Source organism: Eleutherodactylus coqui, unplaced genomic scaffold (assembly GCF_035609145.1).
Source record: "Eleutherodactylus coqui strain aEleCoq1 unplaced genomic scaffold, aEleCoq1.hap1 HAP1_SCAFFOLD_101, whole genome shotgun sequence".
NCBI lineage: Eukaryota > Metazoa > Chordata > Amphibia > Anura > Eleutherodactylidae > Eleutherodactylus > Eleutherodactylus coqui.
In genome coordinates, this window is record NW_027102216.1 from 150,822 (window position 1) to 170,888 (window position 20,067).

General features: G+C 46.7%; 4 non-coding genes across 4 annotated transcripts; all 4 read right to left on the bottom strand.

Moving 5' to 3' along the window:
- Positions 1-901: 901 nt before the first annotated feature.
- On the bottom strand, positions 902-1,090 carry LOC136599547 (U2 spliceosomal RNA). The gene has a single exon (XR_010789094.1). It is a non-coding gene; the product is annotated as a U2 spliceosomal RNA (small nuclear RNA).
- A 7,982-nt stretch (positions 1,091-9,072) lies between these two features.
- On the bottom strand, positions 9,073-9,263 carry LOC136599574 (U2 spliceosomal RNA). Its single transcript, XR_010789114.1, has one exon. It is a non-coding gene; the product is annotated as a U2 spliceosomal RNA (small nuclear RNA).
- A 2,665-nt stretch (positions 9,264-11,928) lies between these two features.
- LOC136599532 (U2 spliceosomal RNA) lies at positions 11,929-12,119 on the bottom strand. The gene has a single exon (XR_010789080.1). It is a non-coding gene; the product is annotated as a U2 spliceosomal RNA (small nuclear RNA).
- Positions 12,120-14,775: 2,656 nt separating this feature from the next.
- On the bottom strand, positions 14,776-14,964 carry LOC136599549 (U2 spliceosomal RNA). Its single transcript, XR_010789096.1, has one exon. It is a non-coding gene; the product is annotated as a U2 spliceosomal RNA (small nuclear RNA).
- Between the last annotated feature and the right edge of the window lie 5,103 nt (positions 14,965-20,067).

Sequence of the window (20,067 nt, forward strand, 5' to 3'; positions counted from 1 at the left end):
ATGCAAGTTTACATTAAACAGACACATTTCTTTCTTTACTGTATTGACTGCGGTCTGTAATCGAGCGGTTGAACTGTTTCTGTGTCCATGCATTGAATAAAGCAATACATCCTTGTAAAGTAGACGTCCGTTCGTTGGAGTTCTTTGCTCCCCGAGTGTTGCTCCATCTCTAAACGTTGGCCTGGATCTTCATGGACGAATACTGCCCATCCCACGTGGAGCGTGTATCTCAGCCCGCGTGGAGTGCTGCAGTCCAATGAGGTATTCCGTGCTACATAGCAAGCCTTGGGCCTGTGTGATTGGGGGTCCGCTGCTGTCTGTCCACTCTGAAGCGCGCATCCGGGGCCGGCCGCTTTTCGACTACCAGCGACTGCAGGTCACACACACAGGCTGGTTGGAATGGCCTAGCATTATCCTGATCTGGAGGTGTAACTTGAAGCTGCGGGGCCCGAGTACAAAGTCTGGAACTGGGCCCCCAAACTATAAAGCTTCATTGATAGCATTGGTTTACAATGTGGGGAAGAGAGACTTTATGGGCCCCCTGGGGCTCCGGGCCCCCTGCACATACACCCATGACCCGAATACGTGAAGCATACAGACGCAGGCTGCCAGGATACGCTGTGCCTGCCCGATGTTTCCAACTTGGCTATTAGCGCAGCGGTAGGTACGAACTATAGAGTGCGGCTGCCATATGAACTGGTGTGTGTGTTGTTTTGCTTCCAGTTGTACCTGTGCTGTGCACACTCTGGCAGACGCAGCTGCTCAGTGGATACAATGTTGCGAGCAGACGGGCTGAGTGTCAATCAAAGTGCTTGGGTGGTGGTAGCAGCAGCCGCCACAGCTGCGCTGCACCTCTTGCTCGTCAGTTTTGTTTTTCTGCTTTTGGAAACTGCTGTAGGAAAGGGGGTGCACCGGTCCTGGAGGTACTGCAATACCAGGTCAATGCGTGGAGTGGACAGAGCAAGCTCTTTTTCCAGCTCCCTGTTCTAAAAATCCATTTAATATATGGTCCCCAGATAGGGGACGTATCAGATATTAAACTGATAAGAACAGATTTTTTTTTTTAGTTGACAAACCCTCCACAAGGGGGGGTGTATTTATTTACACAACATATATATATACATAGACTTTTTTTCCAAGTGTTTGTCCATAGTACATTAAAAACACATTAAATAACATCTTTAAAACATACCATTTAAAACATCTGTCTACATATAATACACGTTGTAAAAACCATACCAAAACAGTTTAAAATTTCACGTAAAAAGGGCACTTGGTGACATCATATTATGGAACTCCATTCTGATAAAAACCATTTCCTTGCTAAAATTGGAAAGTTTTTCCTATCCACTATGTAGTATTGGTGCATCTCGTTAAGACTGATGGATAAAATGTCCTTCACAGATAAAATCTCGTGTTTAAAAACTAAAATGTTCCTGGCCTTCCATAGAGCTGCTTTGACCGAGTTGACCATCTTCCATGCCATAATTCTCTGCGTCTGTGTGGGGCATTCCAGGCATCCATATAAAACAGCGTCCAGCGTAAGTCTCTTTATCCGGGTTATTTTAATCATTAACGGCAAAATCTTGGTCCAAACTCTCTTGGCAATAAAACAAGTCCATAACAGATGGGTCGTCGTCTCGTCTTCTCCACATCTGGGTCTTGGGCATGCGGCAATGTTGGTCAAACCTCTACGATGCTGGAATGCCCGGCATGGAAGACAGTCATGGACGCAGCTCCAGGCCAGGTCTTTCTGTGAATTAAAAATATAATGGTTAACCATTGTCCAGGTCTCTTTGCTTTTCTTTTCGTTAAAATTGCTTACTTGCACATAAAAACCACTTTCTTTAATGTTCTTTAAAATAATTTTACTGTTCATTAAAACTTGTGGGCTTTTCCCAGTAAAATCATATAAAATGGCTATTTTTTCTAAAATCTTATACTCATGGGACAGATTAAAAGAATAAGGGGAATTTAAAACTGTTTTAAACCATCCATTCCTCCTCATAAAATAGCCAGTATTATATCGTATAAAATAAGACCAGTAGTGGTTTTTAAAAAGAGCACCAATACACATACTAAAATACTTTGTATATAAAAAAGCTTTAAAATCAGGGAAATCTTTTCCGCCCATTGTCTTTGGCTTCATCACTATTTCCCTGCTTAGTTTTTCCATCTTGGAGTTCCATAAAAATGTGAAGCATGCCTTTACAATTTTATTAAAAACTCTGCCAGGAGGGGGAAACACTAAACTCAGGTACAATAAAATAGGTAAAATCACTGACTTTGTGATTAAAACCTTCCCCTCCATGGTCAGCTGCCGCATGCTCCACATACAGATTTTCTTATTTATCTTTTGTGCCACCAAGTCCCAGCTGTTAAGACCTCTGTTGTCCTCGTTGAAGGAGACACCTAAAATCTGCACCGAGTCGGACACAGGAATGGGGACATCTGGCAAGGGCAGGTCCCCAATATTTAAAATACTACTTTTGTTAAAATTTACCTTAAAACCCGAGGCGCAGCAATAAAACTCAATCTGCCTTACAGCCTTCTGGATCGACAGGGTGTCCCTTCCAAGTATTGCCACATCGTCCATGTACCCCACTACTTTAGCCTCGATCCCCCCCCCGCCGGGCAGGGGGATCCCACGGATCTGCTTGTCCCGCCGTATGGTACATAAAAGAGGCTCTAATGCGCATATAAAAAGTAGTGGGGACAAGGGACACCCCTGCTTCACCCCGGAGTTTAAAAGTACTTCCTGTGTCCTAAAACCATTGACTAAAATTTTGCTCGTGCAGTTGTTGTAAAACGCTTTTAAAGACAATAAAAAACCTTCCGGTATACCCATTCTCTCTAAAACCTTAAAAAGATAAAAGTGGGACACACGGTCAAAGGCTTTTTCAAAGTCGATCGTTAATATGGCCATTTTCCCGTTCCTGGACTTTGTGTCGCTAATACAATCTTTTAAAAGGTTAAGATTCTCCCATATGCTCCTCCCGGGCACCCCACAGACCTGGTTGGGGTGTACAACTTTGCTTACTACGGTCTTTAGTCTGTTCGCACATATTTTTGCCATTATCTTGAAGTCGCTGTTCAGAAGGGTGATCGGTCTCCAGTTTTTGATGTCGGTCTTGTCTCCTTTTTTGTACAGGAGAGACACGTCACCCTTCTTCCAGGACCCCGGGAGGGCTTTAGACATAAAAACTTCCGTAAAAAGGGAGAAGAGGTCATCCTTAAAAATACCAAAAAAGGTGACATAAAACTCTATGGGTATACCATCGGGCCCAGGCACCTTACCTGGTTTAAAACTCTTAATAGTGTCTAAAATCTCCTGTTCTGTGATGTCCCTTAATAAAATCTCACGAGAACCAGGATCTAAAACGTCAGTGATCTCCTTCAACGAGTCATTCATAAAATCACTGTCAACAGACTTAGTATTAAAAAGATCCGCATAAAACTCATACACTTTCTTTAAAATACCCTGTATGTCCTTGGTGCCACCGAGATCATCGAGGACTGTCCGCTTGTCTCTTATCTTCTTAAAGAAGTACCTGGAGCAGGTCTCGTTCTCCTCTAGGTGTTGTACTTTGGAACGGAAGATGATTTCTTTTCCCCTCTGCTCCAGGCACCGGGCGATCTCTTTCTTCACCTCGATGATCTCGTGGTCCACCTCTATGTCATGTTCACGGAACTTATACAGGGTCTGCAGGCGAGTGTTCAGGTTAGAATAAAATGTACGTTTTTCTTTTGCTTTATTGATCCCAACCTTGATAAAAAAGTTTTTTATTTTCAGTTTCATCTTCTCCCACCACTGGCTGGTGGGAGTGTTGGGATCTTTTACTCGCCTGCAGTCTTTATAAAAAGTGATAAAATCAGATAAAACCTGCGGATCTTCTAAAAGGGACACGTTAAACTTCCAGGCATTCTTACCGGATTTTCTCTTAAAAACGGTATCAACTTTAAAATATAAAAGCTTATGGTCAGAGAAAACATTGGTAAAAAGGTCACATCTAAAAGGCAGTACTTGGTACGAGCAGAACATAAAATCGATCCTGGAGCTGCACAGTCTGTTGCTCCAGGTAACGCCGGCTTCCTCTGATGCGTTAGGATTACATTTTTTAAAAGCATCAGTGAGCTTACTGTCTAAAATCACATTTTTTAGTATGGAAGAGGTCTTGTCGTAGTTCCTGCTCACTGAGCTAGAAAGCCGGCGTTCCCCCTTTAAAATACAATTAAAATCACCTGCTAAAATCAGGGGTTCTGAATCGTTAATAAAAAGGGGTAAAATCTCTAACATTTCTGCTCGGGTGTTTTTGTCTGTTGCACCATAAAAGTTTAAAAACTGCCACTTAATACCATTGATAAAAGCTTTGACCAATAAAACTCTGCCTGGTAAAATTTCATTAATAACGTCAATTAAAACGTTACCCTTAAAAAGAATGGCGACCCCCGCCGATCTGGTCTCGTTAGAGCCGGACCAGACCGACGGTCCATGTACCCAGTCATCTTGGTATTTTTTATACTGGGCCCTATGCGGGATCCCGCACTCCTGTAGGAAAAAAACGGAGGCAGCAAAAATAGTCAGATAGCTGAAGAGGGCGACCCTCCTCACGTGGCTCTCGATGCTTCTGACATTAAAAGTGAGTCCCGATAGAGCAGCCATTGGAGACTAGGGATATGCGTGGGTCTTTTCTTTAGAAGTCTCCGGGCAAGCCAAAGACCTCGCTGACACTCTCACACCCCCCCGCATCCGAATCTATCGTGAACGGTGATGCTGGAGAGGAACCTACCTCACTTAGTGGGCCCCCTACGGTGCCCGAGAGAGGGATCTGCGTAAGATCCCAAATCGCCTCGATCGCCTCCGGAATCTCCATGGGGGCTGGCAGGCCAGCTCCCGTGACCGTCTCTGTCCCCTCAGCCGGGGTGGGTACTCGGCTCGCTTCCGACTCTGCACCTTCGGAGGTGGCACCCCGCGCCCCCTCCTGGCGAGGAGGGGGAGGGGCCTTCTGGGATGGCACCGCAGGGGGTACTTCCACCGGGTCCTCCGACTTCGTCGGGATCTCCGGTGTTCCCCCCTGCACCACCTCCGAGTACAGCCTACCACCCGAGCCTTTCCTCCGTTTTTGTGTTGCTGCCGCCGTGCCCCCAGGGTCCTCCGCCTCGGACACCGCCTCAGCGGGCACCTTGGGAGGGCCCGGACCGGCTTCCCCGGCTCTGCCACCTCTACCGGTTTCCCGGGAGGGAGAGCCAGTCCGCCGGTCGCTCACCCTCCTCTTAATGCTCCGCTGCTCCTTACCACCTTGTGGGGGCCCACTGGAGACCTCCATCTCCTCAGGCTCCTCTCCCTGGGGGGGTGCTGCTTGGTCTTTTGGCTGCCCTGGCCGCTCCTCGGTTCCGGGTCGCCCTTGCTGCTCCGTCTTCTGTGCTCTGTGGGGGCAAAACGTGTAGAGGTGACCAACATTGCCGCAGAAATAGCATCCTTTGCCTTTTTTACACCCGCTTGTCTCATGATCAGTGCCCCCACATTTCTTGCAAGTACTCGCACAGGAATCTTTTTGGTGACCGTATGTTGAACAAGTCCTACAGAAGTCAGGCATTCCCGCAAAGTATAGGTCGCCATTCACTTTGCCCAATTTAAAACGCGCAGGCGGTAAGATCACTCCCCCCGGCCAACTGGGGTCACTTACACACGTGGCCTGGAATCGCCACTTCGAGGTCCAAATACCAAACTCGTTCATAATCTTTCCCATACATCTGACCGATTTAAAATAACGTAAGAGAAAGTCCTCGACCTCTTTTACATCAGTGTAGGGAGAATACATTTTAATCACCACAAGTTTGGTTATGTCGAGGACGTGCTCGACCAGCAAGACACCCTCAAGCTTCGGATCTTTTCTTATTGGGATGGCTGAGACCAGGTCTCTAAAGATGCCCGCTTCGGTCAGGGTCACGTCATAGATCCGTCGCTTGGGGTAATCTTGGATCGCAAGGATCTCTCTCTTTTGTATCTTGAACACTCCTTGCAGCACGTCCTCGACCACATACTTCAGACCACGTGTGTCCGCACTATCTGAAAAAGAGACACGTACAGTGTTCTTGATCCGCGCATATGCCGGTATTTCTTGTGGGCTTTCGCCCATGTTTGAAGAAGAAATGGTGGGTCACAATCAACCGCTATGTGACACACACCAAAAGGGAAAACGCCCTCTCCTGGCCCGGAGACCAGAAGAGGCAGGGGGATCGCGACTCGTTTACCCTGGGACTAATCCCTCTCCCTAATAGCAGCAGGCGGGTGAAGCCCACCGAAGTGGGCGATCCCGCCAGGCAAAGGAGAGGGGTACCCGAGTTACCTTCCGGCTAAGACTTCCTGTACCAGGTACACTTGGTCTTAGCCAAAAGGCCGAGAAGCGATAACCCGAAATGGGTTTCACCTGTAGCCCGGTCCGCCCAACTCCACTTCCAAGGCTTGAAGCAACACGCTCAGCCAGCACTCTGGGCGCACCCACAATGCACCCAGGCAGCTGGGAGAGCTAGTAAAACTTTCCATAGCCCCGCCCCACGCCTTCTCAACCGCGCCCAGCCTCACACCCTCAGTCCTTCCTCTTGCACCGTGCTCACGCATCCTAGGCTTGCAGAGCCTGCTGCTGCAGGACTCGTCAGCTCCCTACAAACGAGGGTTAAGCCGGCGATGACACTAGAAGCAAGCACTAGTTTGTCTCTGAAGGTGCGTCGGCCGGTCGGTTGGAGGGATCTCTTCGGCCAGCCGCATTTCGAGTAGGGACGGATGGAAACTTTTTACCTAAAATAAGGGAAATTGGCTTCGGCCCCATAGGGCTTTATTGCCTTCCCCTGGGCCAGCATTAGTAGACCCTAGTAAGGAGAATATTAGAGCGGCATGGTCATCCGAAGAACTTAAAAACATACAGCAGGCCTTTTTTGCCCGCCCGCCATACATACATACATACCTACAGATTTTATATTTTTTTTACATATATACATTATATATATATATATACATACATACATACATACATACATACACACACACACACACACACACACACACACACACACATACACACATATACACACACACATACAATCTTAAATCTATCTTTAATCTATATCTACAAAATCTGTAAATTAGAAATAATCCATATCTATATTCTACATAATTAATAAAGATAGATAGATAGATAGATAGATAGATAGATAGATAGATAGATAGATAGATAGACTCACATACATGCATACATACATACATACTGTATGCAATTGAGCCAGGTGTTTGGAAGGCTGACGATGTCACTCCTTTGTGATGTCATCAATTTAGAAGCATTAATACCGGGCTTGGCAGCCATTTCAGTCAGTCTCTGCTGCAGCTGGGAGACGGGAGATGGTCTTTATTTCCACCAAGAAGCTGCAGAACTACCGGTAACTGCATCATTTTTATTTTATTCAATATAGGTTTTATTGGTTTCATGGAGGGGGGGAAACTTTTGCCTTATCTCAAAGCAATGTAAAAATAACTTTGACAATGAAACTTAATAAATCAATTTCGAGTTGAACTATATCATGTTTGTCTGTGATATTTTATAAGGTCTACAAACAGGGGAATGAGGGGAGGGTAAGGGGGGGGGGAGTGGTAAGGGAGGGTAGGTATCTATGACACGGGAGAAAGAGAAAATAAAACAAAAAGGGGGGGGGGGGGGGGCGGGCTCCGGAATTGTTGTTTCTCTTTACAATTGTGGTTTAAACGTGTTACTCACATGTCCCTGTCTGTAACCACTTGGTAAATAGGGGTGAGCTCCGGGCATCTATCCATATCGCCCAGGTGTGATACAATTTATCATAGCCTGACGGCTCATCTAGAAGCCTCGTTCTCTCCATACGCTCTATTTCGTGGATCATTGTTATTTTTAGTGGAGTGCATTTTTTATGCAGCACACAAGGGGGAGACAGCGGCCTACCAAAATCTAGTTGGCTGCTGCTGTGGCTTTCTTTTTTTTAAAAAAAGGTAGGTTCCGTTCTTCCATGGTGAGGAATAGGCAGGGAGGTTCCGTTTTTGCCAGCTGGGGAATGCTTATAGGCAAGGCCTTATCCCTGGTGGTGCATGTAACGTTAGACCACGTTTCAGCATTCAGTCAGTCAGTGGCTGACAAACGAGCTCCATGCAAGTTTACATTAAACAGACACATTTCTTTCTTTACTGTATTGACTGCGGTCTGTAATCGAGCGGTTGAACTGTTTCTGTGTCCATGCATTGAATAAAGCAATACATCCTTGTAAAGTAGACGTCCGTTCGTTGGAGTTCTTTGCTCCCCGAGTGTTGCTCCATCTCTAAACGTTGGCCTGGATCTTCATGGACGAATACTGCCCATCCCACGTGGAGCGTGTATCTCAGCCCGCGTGGAGTGCTGCAGTCCAATGAGGTATTCCGTGCTACATAGCAAGCCTTGGGCCTGTGTGATTGGGGGTCCGCTGCTGTCTGTCCACTCTGAAGCGCGCATCCGGGGCCGGCCGCTTTTCGACTACCAGCGACTGCAGGTCACACACACAGGCTGGTTGGAATGGCCTAGCATTATCCTGATCTGGAGGTGTAACTTGAAGCTGCGGGGCCCGAGTACAAAGTCTGGAACTGGGCCCCCAAACTATAAAGCTTCATTGATAGCATTGGTTTACAATGTGGGGAAGAGAGACTTTATGGGCCCCCTGGGGCTCCGGGCCCCCTGCACATACACCCATGACCCGAATACGTGAAGCATACAGACGCAGGCTGCCAGGATACGCTGTGCCTGCCCGATGTTTCCAACTTGGCTATTAGCGCAGCGGTAGGTACGAACTATAGAGTGCGGCTGCCATATGAACTGGTGTGTGTGTTGTTTTGCTTCCAGTTGTACCTGTGCTGTGCACACTCTGGCAGACGCAGCTGCTCAGTGGATACAATGTTGCGAGCAGACGGGCTGAGTGTCAATCAAAGTGCTTGGGTGGTGGTAGCAGCAGCCGCCACAGCTGCGCTGCACCTCTTGCTCGTCAGTTTTGTTTTTCTGCTTTTGGAAACTGCTGTAGGAAAGGGGGTGCACCGGTCCTGGAGGTACTGCAATACCAGGTCAATGCGTGGAGTGGACAGAGCAAGCTCTTTTTCCAGCTCCCTGTTCTAAAAATCCATTTAATATATGGTCCCCAGATAGGGGACGTATCAGATATTAAACTGATAAGAACAGATACTACACTTGATCTTAGCCAAAAGGCCGAGAAGCGATAACCCGAAATGGGTTTCACCTGTAGCCCGGTCCGCCCAACTCCACTTCCAAGGCTTGAGGCAACACGCTCAGCCAGCACTCTGGGCGCACCCACAATGCACCCAGGCAGCTGGGAGAGCTAGTAAAACTTTCCATAGCCCCGCCCCACGCCTTCTCAACCGCGCCCAGCCTCACACCCTCAGTCCTTCCTCTTGCACCGTGCTCACGCATCCTAGGCTTGCAGAGCCTGCTGCTGCAGGACTCGTCAGCTCCCTACAAACGAGGGTTAAGCCGGCGATGACACTAGAAGCAAGCACTAGTTTGTCTCTGAAGGTGCGTCGGCCGGTCGGTTGGAGGGATCTCTTCGGCCAGCCGCATTTCGAGTAGGGACGGATGGAAACTTTTTACCTAAAATAAGGGAAATTGGCTTCGGCCCCATAGGGCTTTATTGCCTTCCCCTGGGCCAGCATTAGTAGACCCTAGTAAGGAGAATATTAGAGCGGCATGGTCATCCGAAGAACTTAAAAACATACAGCAGGCCTTTTTTGCCCGCCCGCCATACATACATACATACCTACAGATTTTATATTTTTTTTACATATATACATTATATATATATATATACATACATACATACATACATACATACACACACACACACACACACACACACACACACACATACACACATATACACACACACATACAATCTTAAATCTATCTTTAATCTATATCTACAAAATCTGTAAATTAGAAATAATCCATATCTATATTCTACATAATTAATAAAGATAGATAGATAGATAGATAGATAGATAGATAGATAGATAGATAGATAGATAGATAGATAGACTCACATACATGCATACATACATACATACTGTATGCAATTGAGCCAGGTGTTTGGAAGGCTGACGATGTCACTCCTTTGTGATGTCATCAATTTAGAAGCATTAATACCGGGCTTGGCAGCCATTTCAGTCAGTCTCTGCTGCAGCTGGGAGACGGGAGATGGTCTTTATTTCCACCAAGAAGCTGCAGAACTACCGGTAACTGCATCATTTTTATTTTATTCAATATAGGTTTTATTGGTTTCATGGAGGGGGGGAAACTTTTGCCTTATCTCAAAGCAATGTAAAAATAACTTTGACAATGAAACTTAATAAATCAATTTCGAGTTGAACTATATCATGTTTGTCTGTGATATTTTATAAGGTCTACAAACAGGGGAATGAGGGGAGGGTAAGGGGGGGGGGGAGTGGTAAGGGAGGGTAGGTATCTATGACACGGGAGAAAGAGAAAATAAAACAAAAAGGGGGGGGGGGGGGCGGGCTCCGGAATTGTTGTTTCTCTTTACAATTGTGGTTTAAACGTGTTACTCACATGTCCCTGTCTGTAACCACTTGGTAAATAGGGGTGAGCTCCGGGCATCTATCCATATCGCCCAGGTGTGATACAATTTATCATAGCCTGACGGCTCATCTAGAAGCCTCGTTCTCTCCATACGCTCTATTTCGTGGATCATTGTTATTTTTAGTGGAGTGCATTTTTTATGCAGCACACAAGGGGGAGACAGCGGCCTACCAAAATCTAGTTGGCTGCTGCTGTGGCTTTCTTTTTTTTAAAAAAAGGTAGGTTCCGTTCTTCCATGGTGAGGAATAGGCAGGGAGGTTCCGTTTTTGCCAGCTGGGGAATGCTTATAGGCAAGGCCTTATCCCTGGTGGTGCATGTAACGTTAGACCACGTTTCAGCATTCAGTCAGTCAGTGGCTGACAAACGAGCTCCATGCAAGTTTACATTAAACAGACACATTTCTTTCTTTACTGTATTGACTGCGGTCTGTAATCGAGCGGTTGAACTGTTTCTGTGTCCATGCATTGAATAAAGCAATACATCCTTGTAAAGTAGACGTCCGTTCGTTGGAGTTCTTTGCTCCCCGAGTGTTGCTCCATCTCTAAACGTTGGCCTGGATCTTCATGGACGAATACTGCCCATCCCACGTGGAGCGTGTATCTCAGCCCGCGTGGAGTGCTGCAGTCCAATGAGGTATTCCGTGCTACATAGCAAGCCTTGGGCCTGTGTGATTGGGGGTCCGCTGCTGTCTGTCCACTCTGAAGCGCGCATCCGGGGCCGGCCGCTTTTCGACTACCAGCGACTGCAGGTCACACACACAGGCTGGTTGGAATGGCCTAGCATTATCCTGATCTGGAGGTGTAACTTGAAGCTGCGGGGCCCGAGTACAAAGTCTGGAACTGGGCCCCCAAACTATAAAGCTTCATTGATAGCATTGGTTTACAATGTGGGGAAGAGAGACTTTATGGGCCCCCTGGGGCTCCGGGCCCCCTGCACATACACCCATGACCCGAATACGTGAAGCATACAGACGCAGGCTGCCAGGATACGCTGTGCCTGCCCGATGTTTCCAACTTGGCTATTAGCGCAGCGGTAGGTACGAACTATAGAGTGCGGCTGCCATATGAACTGGTGTGTGTGTTGTTTTGCTTCCAGTTGTACCTGTGCTGTGCACACTCTGGCAGACGCAGCTGCTCAGTGGATACAATGTTGCGAGCAGACGGGCTGAGTGTCAATCAAAGTGCTTGGGTGGTGGTAGCAGCAGCCGCCACAGCTGCGCTGCACCTCTTGCTCGTCAGTTTTGTTTTTCTGCTTTTGGAAACTGCTGTAGGAAAGGGGGTGCACCGGTCCTGGAGGTACTGCAATACCAGGTCAATGCGTGGAGTGGACAGAGCAAGCTCTTTTTCCAGCTCCCTGTTCTAAAAATCCATTTAATATATGGTCCCCAGATAGGGGACGTATCAGATATTAAACTGATAAGAACAGATACTACACTTGATCTTAACCAAAAGGCCGAGAAGCGATAACCCGAAATGGGTTTCACCTGTAGCCCGGTCCGCCCAACTCCACTTCCAAGGCTTGAGGCAACACGCTCAGCCAGCACTCTGGGCGCACCCACAATGCACCCAGGCAGCTGGGAGAGCTAGTAAAACTTTCCATAGCCCCGCCCCACGCCTTCTCAACCGCGCCCAGCCTCACACCCTCAGTCCTTCCTCTTGCACCGTGCTCACGCATCCTAGGCTTGCAGAGCCTGCTGCTGCAGGACTCGTCAGCTCCCTACAAACGAGGGTTAAGCCGGCGATGACACTAGAAGCAAGCACTAGTTTGTCTCTGAAGGTGCGTCGGCCGGTCGGTTGGAGGGATCTCTTCGGCCAGCCGCATTTCGAGTAGGGACGGATGGAAACTTTTTACCTAAAATAAGGGAAATTGGCTTCGGCCCCATAGGGCTTTATTGCCTTCCCCTGGGCCAGCATTAGTAGACCCTAGTAAGGAGAATATTAGAGCGGCATGGTCATCCGAAGAACTTAAAAACATACAGCAGGCCTTTTTTGCCCGCCCGCCATACATACATACATACCTACAGATTTTATATTTTTTTTACATATATACATTATATATATATATATACATACATACATACATACATACACACACACACACACACACACACACACACACACACACACACATACACACATATACACACACACATACAATCTTAAATCTATCTTTAATCTATATCTACAAAATCTGTAAATTAGAAATAATCCATATCTATATTCTACATAATTAATAAAGATAGATAGATAGATAGATAGATAGATAGATAGATAGATAGATAGATAGACTCACATACATGCATACATACATACATACTGTATGCAATTGAGCCAGGTGTTTGGAAGGCTGACGATGTCACTCCTTTGTGATGTCATCAATTTAGAAGCATTAATACCGGGCTTGGCAGCCATTTCAGTCAGTCTCTGCTGCAGCTGGGAGACGGGAGATGGTCTTTATTTCCACCAAGAAGCTGCAGAACTACCGGTAACTGCATCATTTTTATTTTATTCAATATAGGTTTTATTGGTTTCATGGAGGGGGGGAAACTTTTGCCTTATCTCAAAGCAATGTAAAAATAACTTTGACAATGAAACTTAATAAATCAATTTCGAGTTGAACTATATCATGTTTGTCTGTGATATTTTATAAGGTCTACAAACAGGGGAATGAGGGGAGGGTAAGGGGGGGGGGAGTGGTAAGGGAGGGTAGGTATCTATGACACGGGAGAAAGAGAAAATAAAACAAAAAGGGGGGGGGGGGGGCGGGCTCCGGAATTGTTGTTTCTCTTTACAATTGTGGTTTAAACGTGTTACTCACATGTCCCTGTCTGTAACCACTTGGTAAATAGGGGTGAGCTCCGGGCATCTATCCATATCGCCCAGGTGTGATACAATTTATCATAGCCTGACGGCTCATCTAGAAGCCTCGTTCTCTCCATACGCTCTATTTCGTGGATCATTGTTATTTTTAGTGGAGTGCATTTTTTATGCAGCACACAAGGGGGAGACAGCGGCCTACCAAAATCTAGTTGGCTGCTGCTGTGGCTTTCTTTTTTTTAAAAAAAGGTAGGTTCCGTTCTTCCATGGTGAGGAATAGGCAGGGAGGTTCCGTTTTTGCCAGCTGGGGAATGCTTATAGGCAAGGCCTTATCCCTGGTGGTGCATGTAACGTTAGACCACGTTTCAGCATTCAGTCAGTCAGTGGCTGACAAACGAGCTCCATGCAAGTTTACATTAAACAGACACATTTCTTTCTTTACTGTATTGACTGCGGTCTGTAATCGAGCGGTTGAACTGTTTCTGTGTCCATGCATTGAATAAAGCAATACATCCTTGTAAAGTAGACGTCCGTTCGTTGGAGTTCTTTGCTCCCCGAGTGTTGCTCCATCTCTAAACGTTGGCCTGGATCTTCATGGACGAATACTGCCCATCCCACGTGGAGCGTGTATCTCAGCCCGCGTGGAGTGCTGCAGTCCAATGAGGTATTCCGTGCTACATAGCAAGCCTTGGGCCTGTGTGATTGGGGGTCCGCTGCTGTCTGTCCACTCTGAAGCGCGCATCCGGGGCCGGCCGCTTTTCGACTACCAGCGACTGCAGGTCACACACACAGGCTGGTTGGAATGGCCTAGCATTATCCTGATCTGGAGGTGTAACTTGAAGCTGCGGGGCCCGAGTACAAAGTCTGGAACTGGGCCCCCAAACTATAAAGCTTCATTGATAGCATTGGTTTACAATGTGGGGAAGAGAGACTTTATGGGCCCCCTGGGGCTCCGGGCCCCCTGCACATACACCCATGACCCGAATACGTGAAGCATACAGACGCAGGCTGCCAGGATACGCTGTGCCTGCCCGATGTTTCCAACTTGGCTATTAGCGCAGCGGTAGGTACGAACTATAGAGTGCGGCTGCCATATGAACTGGTGTGTGTGTTGTTTTGCTTCCAGTTGTACCTGTGCTGTGCACACTCTGGCAGACGCAGCTGCTCAGTGGATACAATGTTGCGAGCAGACGGGCTGAGTGTCAATCAAAGTGCTTGGGTGGTGGTAGCAGCAGCCGCCACAGCTGCGCTGCACCTCTTGCTCGTCAGTTTTGTTTTTCTGCTTTTGGAAACTGCTGTAGGAAAGGGGGTGCACCGGTCCTGGAGGTACTGCAATACCAGGTCAATGCGTGGAGTGGACAGAGCAAGCTCTTTTTCCAGCTCCCTGTTCTAAAAATCCATTTAATATATGGTCCCCAGATAGGGGACGTATCAGATATTAAACTGATAAGAACAGATTTTTTTTTTAAGTTGACAAACCCTCCACAAGGGGGGGTGTTTTTATTTGCACAACATATATTTACATAGACGCTTTAAAAATGCTTATCAATAGTACATTAAAACATATTAATAACACATTAAAACATACCATTTAAAACATTTGTCTACGTATAATACATGTTAAAATACAAAACAAATTAAAAATCACATAAAAGGGCCCTTGGTGGCATCAAATTATGGAGCTCCATTCTGCTAAAAGCCATTTTCTCGCTAAAACAGGAAAATTTTTCTTGTCTACTAAAAAGTACTGGTGCATCTCATTAAGAGTAATTGATAAAATGTCCTTCACAGATAAAACTTCATGTTTAAAAACTAAAATGTTTCTGGTTTTCCACAGAGCTGCTTTGACCGAGTTGACCATCTTCCATGCCATAATTCTTTGAGTCTGTGTGGGGCATTCCAGGCATCCATATAAAACGGCATCCAATGTCAGTTTCTTAAGTCCGGTGATCTTTATCATAAGCGGTGATATTTTAGTCCATACTTTCTTGGCGATAAAACAAGTCCATATTAGATGTAGTGTTGTCTCTTCTCCTGGGCATCCGGGTCTTGGGCACGCGGCAGTGTTGGTCAAACCTCTACGATGCTGGAATGCCCGGCATGGAAGACAGTCATGGACGCAGCTCCAGGCCAGATCTTTCTGTGAATTAAAAATATAGTGGTTAACCATCATCCAGGTCTCTTTACTCTTTTTTTCGTTAAAATTACTGACTTGTACATAAAAACCACTTTCTTTTATGGTTTTTAAAATGCCTTTACTGTTCATTAAAATTTGCGCACTTTTGCCAGTAAAATTATATAAAATCACTATTTTTTCTAAAATCTTATACTCACGGGGCAAGTTAAAAGAATAAGGGGAATTTAAAACCGTGCGGAACCATCCATTCCTCCTCATAAAATAGCCAGTGTTGTATCGTAAAAAATAAGACCAATAGTGATTTTTAAAAAGAGCACCAATACACATACTAAAATACTTCGTATATAAAAAGGCTTTAAAATCAGGGAAATCTTTTCCTCCCATCTCCTTCGGCTTCATTACGATTTCCCTGCTGAGTTTTTCCATCTTGGAGCTCCATAAGAATGTGAAGCATGCCTTTACAATTTTATTAAAACCTCTGCCAGTAGGGGGAAACACCAAGCTTAAATACAGTAAAATGGGTAAAATCACTGACTTTGTGATTAAAACCCTCCCCTCCATGGTCAGCTGCCGCATGCTCCACATACAAATTTTCTTATTGACTTTCTGTGCCACCAAGTCCCAACTATTAAGACCTCTGTTGTCCTCGTTGAAGGAGACACCTAAAATTTGCACCGAGTCGGACACAGGGATGGGGACATCTGACAATGGCAGGTCCCCGATGTTTAAAATACTACTCTTGTTAAAATTTACCTTAAAACCCGAGGCGCAGCAATAAAACTCAATTTGCCTTGATGCTCTCTGGATTGACAGGGTGTCCCTTCCAAGTATTGCCACATCGTCCATGTACCCCACTACTTTGGCCTCGATCCCCCCCCCGCCGGGCAGGGGGATCCCTCGGATCAGCTTGTCCCGTCGGATTGTACATAAAAGAGGCTCTAGGGCGCAGATAAAAAGTAGTGGGGACAAGGGACACCCCTGCTTCACCCCGGAATTTAAAAGTACTTCCTGTGTCCTAAAACCATTGACTAAAATTCTGCTTGTGCAATTATCGTAAAACGCTTTAAGAGACAATAAAAAACCTTCCGGTATACCCATTCTCTCTAAAACCTTAAAAAGATAAAAATGTGACACTCGGTCAAAGGCTTTCTCGAAGTCTATTGTTAAAATAGCCATTTGACCTTGTCTTGATTTTGTGTCACTAATAACATCTTTGATCAGGTTAAGATTCTCCCATATTGCCCTCCCGGGCACCCCACAGACCTGGTTGGGGTGTACAATTTTGCTTACTACGGTCTTTAGTCTGTTCGCACATATTTTGGCCATTATTTTGTAGTCACTGTTCAGAAGGGTGATCGGTCTCCAGTTTTTAATATCGGTCTTGTCTCCTTTTTTGTATAGGAGAGACACGTCACCCTTCTTCCAGGACCCCGGGAGGGCTTTAGACATAAAAACTTCAATAAAAAGGGAGAAGAGGTCATCCTTAAAAATACCAAAAAAGGTGACATAAAACTCAATGGGTATACCATCGGGCCCAGGCACCTTACCTGGTTTAAAACTCTTAATAGTCTCTAAAATCTCCTGTTCTGTGATGTCCCTTGATAAAATCTCACGAGAACCAGGATCTAAAACGTCAGTGATCTCCTTCAACGAGTCATTCATAAAATCACTGTCAACAGGTTTAGTATTAAAAAGATCCGCATAAAACTCATACACTTTCTTTAAAATACCCTGTATGTCCTTGGTGCCACCGAGATCATCGAGGACTGTGCGCTTGTCTCTTATCTTCTTGAAGAAGTACCTGGAGCAGGTTTCATTTTCCTCCAGATGTTGTACTTTAGAGCGGAAGATTATTTCTTTTCCCCTCTGCTCCAGGCACCGGGCGATCTCTTTCTTCACCTCGATGATCTCGTGGTCCACCTCTATATCATGTTCACGGAACTTATACAGGGTTTGCAGGCGAGTGTTCAGGTTGGAATAAAATGTCCGCTTTTCTTTAGCCTTGGCGATCCCAACCTTGATAAAAAAGTTTTTAATTTTTTGCTTCATCATCTCCCACCACTGGCTGGTGGGAGTGTTGGGATCTTTCACTCGCCTGCAGTCTTTATAAAAAGTGATAAAATCGGATAAAACCTGCGGATCTTCTAAAAGGGACACGTTAAACTTCCAGGCATTTTTACCGGATTTCCTCTTTAAAACGGTATCAACTTTAAAATATAAAAGCTTATGGTCAGAGAAAATGTTGGTAAAAGAATCACATCTAAAAGGCAGTACTTGATAAGAACAGAACATAAAATCTATCCTGGAGCTGCAGATCTTGTTGCTCCAGGTGACGCCGGCTTCCTCTGATGCGTTGGGATTGCATTTCTTAAAAGCATCAGTGAGCTTGGCGTCTAAAATCAGATTTTTTAACATTGAAGAGGTCTTATCATAATTTCTGCTCACTGAGCTAGAAAGCCGGCGTTCCCCCTTTAAAATACAATTAAAATCCCCTGCTAAAATCAGGGGGTCAGAATCATTAATAAAAAGGGGTAAAATCTCTAGCATCTCTGCTCGCTCTTTCTTATCCGCTGATCCATAAAAGTTTAAAAACTGCCACTTTATACCATTGATAAAAGCCTTGACCAATAAAACTCTGCCTGGTAAAATTTCATTAATAACGTCAATTAAAACGTTACCCTTAAAAAGAATGGCGACCCCCGCCGATCTGGTCTCGTTAGAGCCGGACCAGACCGACGGTCCATGTACCCAGTCATCTTGGTATTTTTTGTAGTTTGCTCTATGCGGGATGCCGCACTCCTGCAGGAAAAATACGGAGGCAGCAAAGATAGTCAGGTAGTTGAAGAGGGCGACCCTCCTCACGTGGCTCTCGATACTTCTGACATTAAAAGTGAGTCCCGACAGAGCAGCCATTGGAGACTAGGATATACGTGGGTCTTCAAAAGTCTCCGGGCAAGCCAAAGACCTCGCTAGCACTCTCACACCCCCCCGCATCCGAATCTATCGAGAACGGCGATGCTGGAGAGGAACCCACTCCACTTAGTGGACCCCCGACGGTGCCCGAGAGAGGGATTTGCGTTAGATCCCATACCGATTCTATTCCTTCCGGAAACTCCAAGGGGGCCAGCAGGCCGCCTCCCGTGCTTATTTCTGTCCCCTCCGCCGGGGTGGGTACTTGGCTCACTTGCGTTTCTGTGCCCTCGGAGGTGGCACCCCGCGCCCCCTCCTGGCCGGGAGGGGGAGGGGCCTTCTGGGATGACACAGCAGGGGGTACTTCCCCCGGGTCCTCCGACTTCGTCGGGATCTCCGGGGTTCCCCCCTGCACCACCTCCGAATAAAGCTTGCCTCCTGAGCCTTTCCGCCGTTTCTGCGTTGCGGCCGCTGTGCCCCCTGGGTCCTCCACCTCGGGCACCGCTTGAGCGGGCATCTTCGGAGGGCCTGGACCGGCTTCCCCGGCTCTGCTACCTCTACCGGTTTCCCGGGAGGGAGAGCCTGTCCGCCGGTCACTCACCCTCCTTTTGATGCTCCGCTGCTCCTTACCACTCTGGGGGGGTCCACTGGAGACCTCCATCTCCTCAGGTTCCTCTCCCTGGGGGGGTGCTGCTTGGTCATCTGGCTGCCCTGGCTGCTCTTTGGGTCCGGGTCGCCCTTGCTGCTCCGTCTTCTGTGCTCTGTGGGGGCAAAACGTGTAGAGGTGACCAACACTGCCGCAAAAATAACATCCTTTCCCTTTCTGACATTGACTAGTTTCGTGATCCGTGCCCCCACACTTCTTACAGGTGCTCGCACAGGAATCCTTATGGTGACCGTATTGTGAACAAATCCTGCAGAAGTCGGGCATTCCCGCAAAGTACAGGTCGCCATTCACTTTGCCCAATTTAAAACGCGCTGGCGGCAAGATCACTCCCCCCGGCTTACTGGGGTCACTTACACACGTGGCCTGGAAACGCCACTTCGAGGTCCAGATGCCAAACTCGTTCATTATCTTTCCCATACATCTGACGGATTTAAAATAGCGTAGGAGGAAATCCTCAACCTCTTTAACGTCAATGTAGGGTGAATACATCTTAATCACCACGAGTTTGGTTATGTCGAGGACGTGCTCGACCAGCAAGACACCCGCAAGCTTCGGATCTTTTTTGCTCGGTATGGCTGCAACCAGGTCTCGAAAGATGCCCGTCTCAGTTAGGGTGACGTCATAGATCCGTCGCTTGGGGTAGTCTTGGATCGCTAGAATCTCACGTTTTTGTACATTAAACACTCCTTGTAGCACGTCCTCGACCACATACCTCAGGCCACGTGTATCCGCACTTTCCGTAAAAGAGACACGTACGGTGTTCTTTATCCGCGCATAAGCCGGTATTTCTGTTGGGTTTTCACCCATTTTGTAGTTTGGTGTCACAAAACCGCTTTGTGACGCCTAGGTAGAAGCGCCCTCCTCTGGCCCGGGGACCAGAAG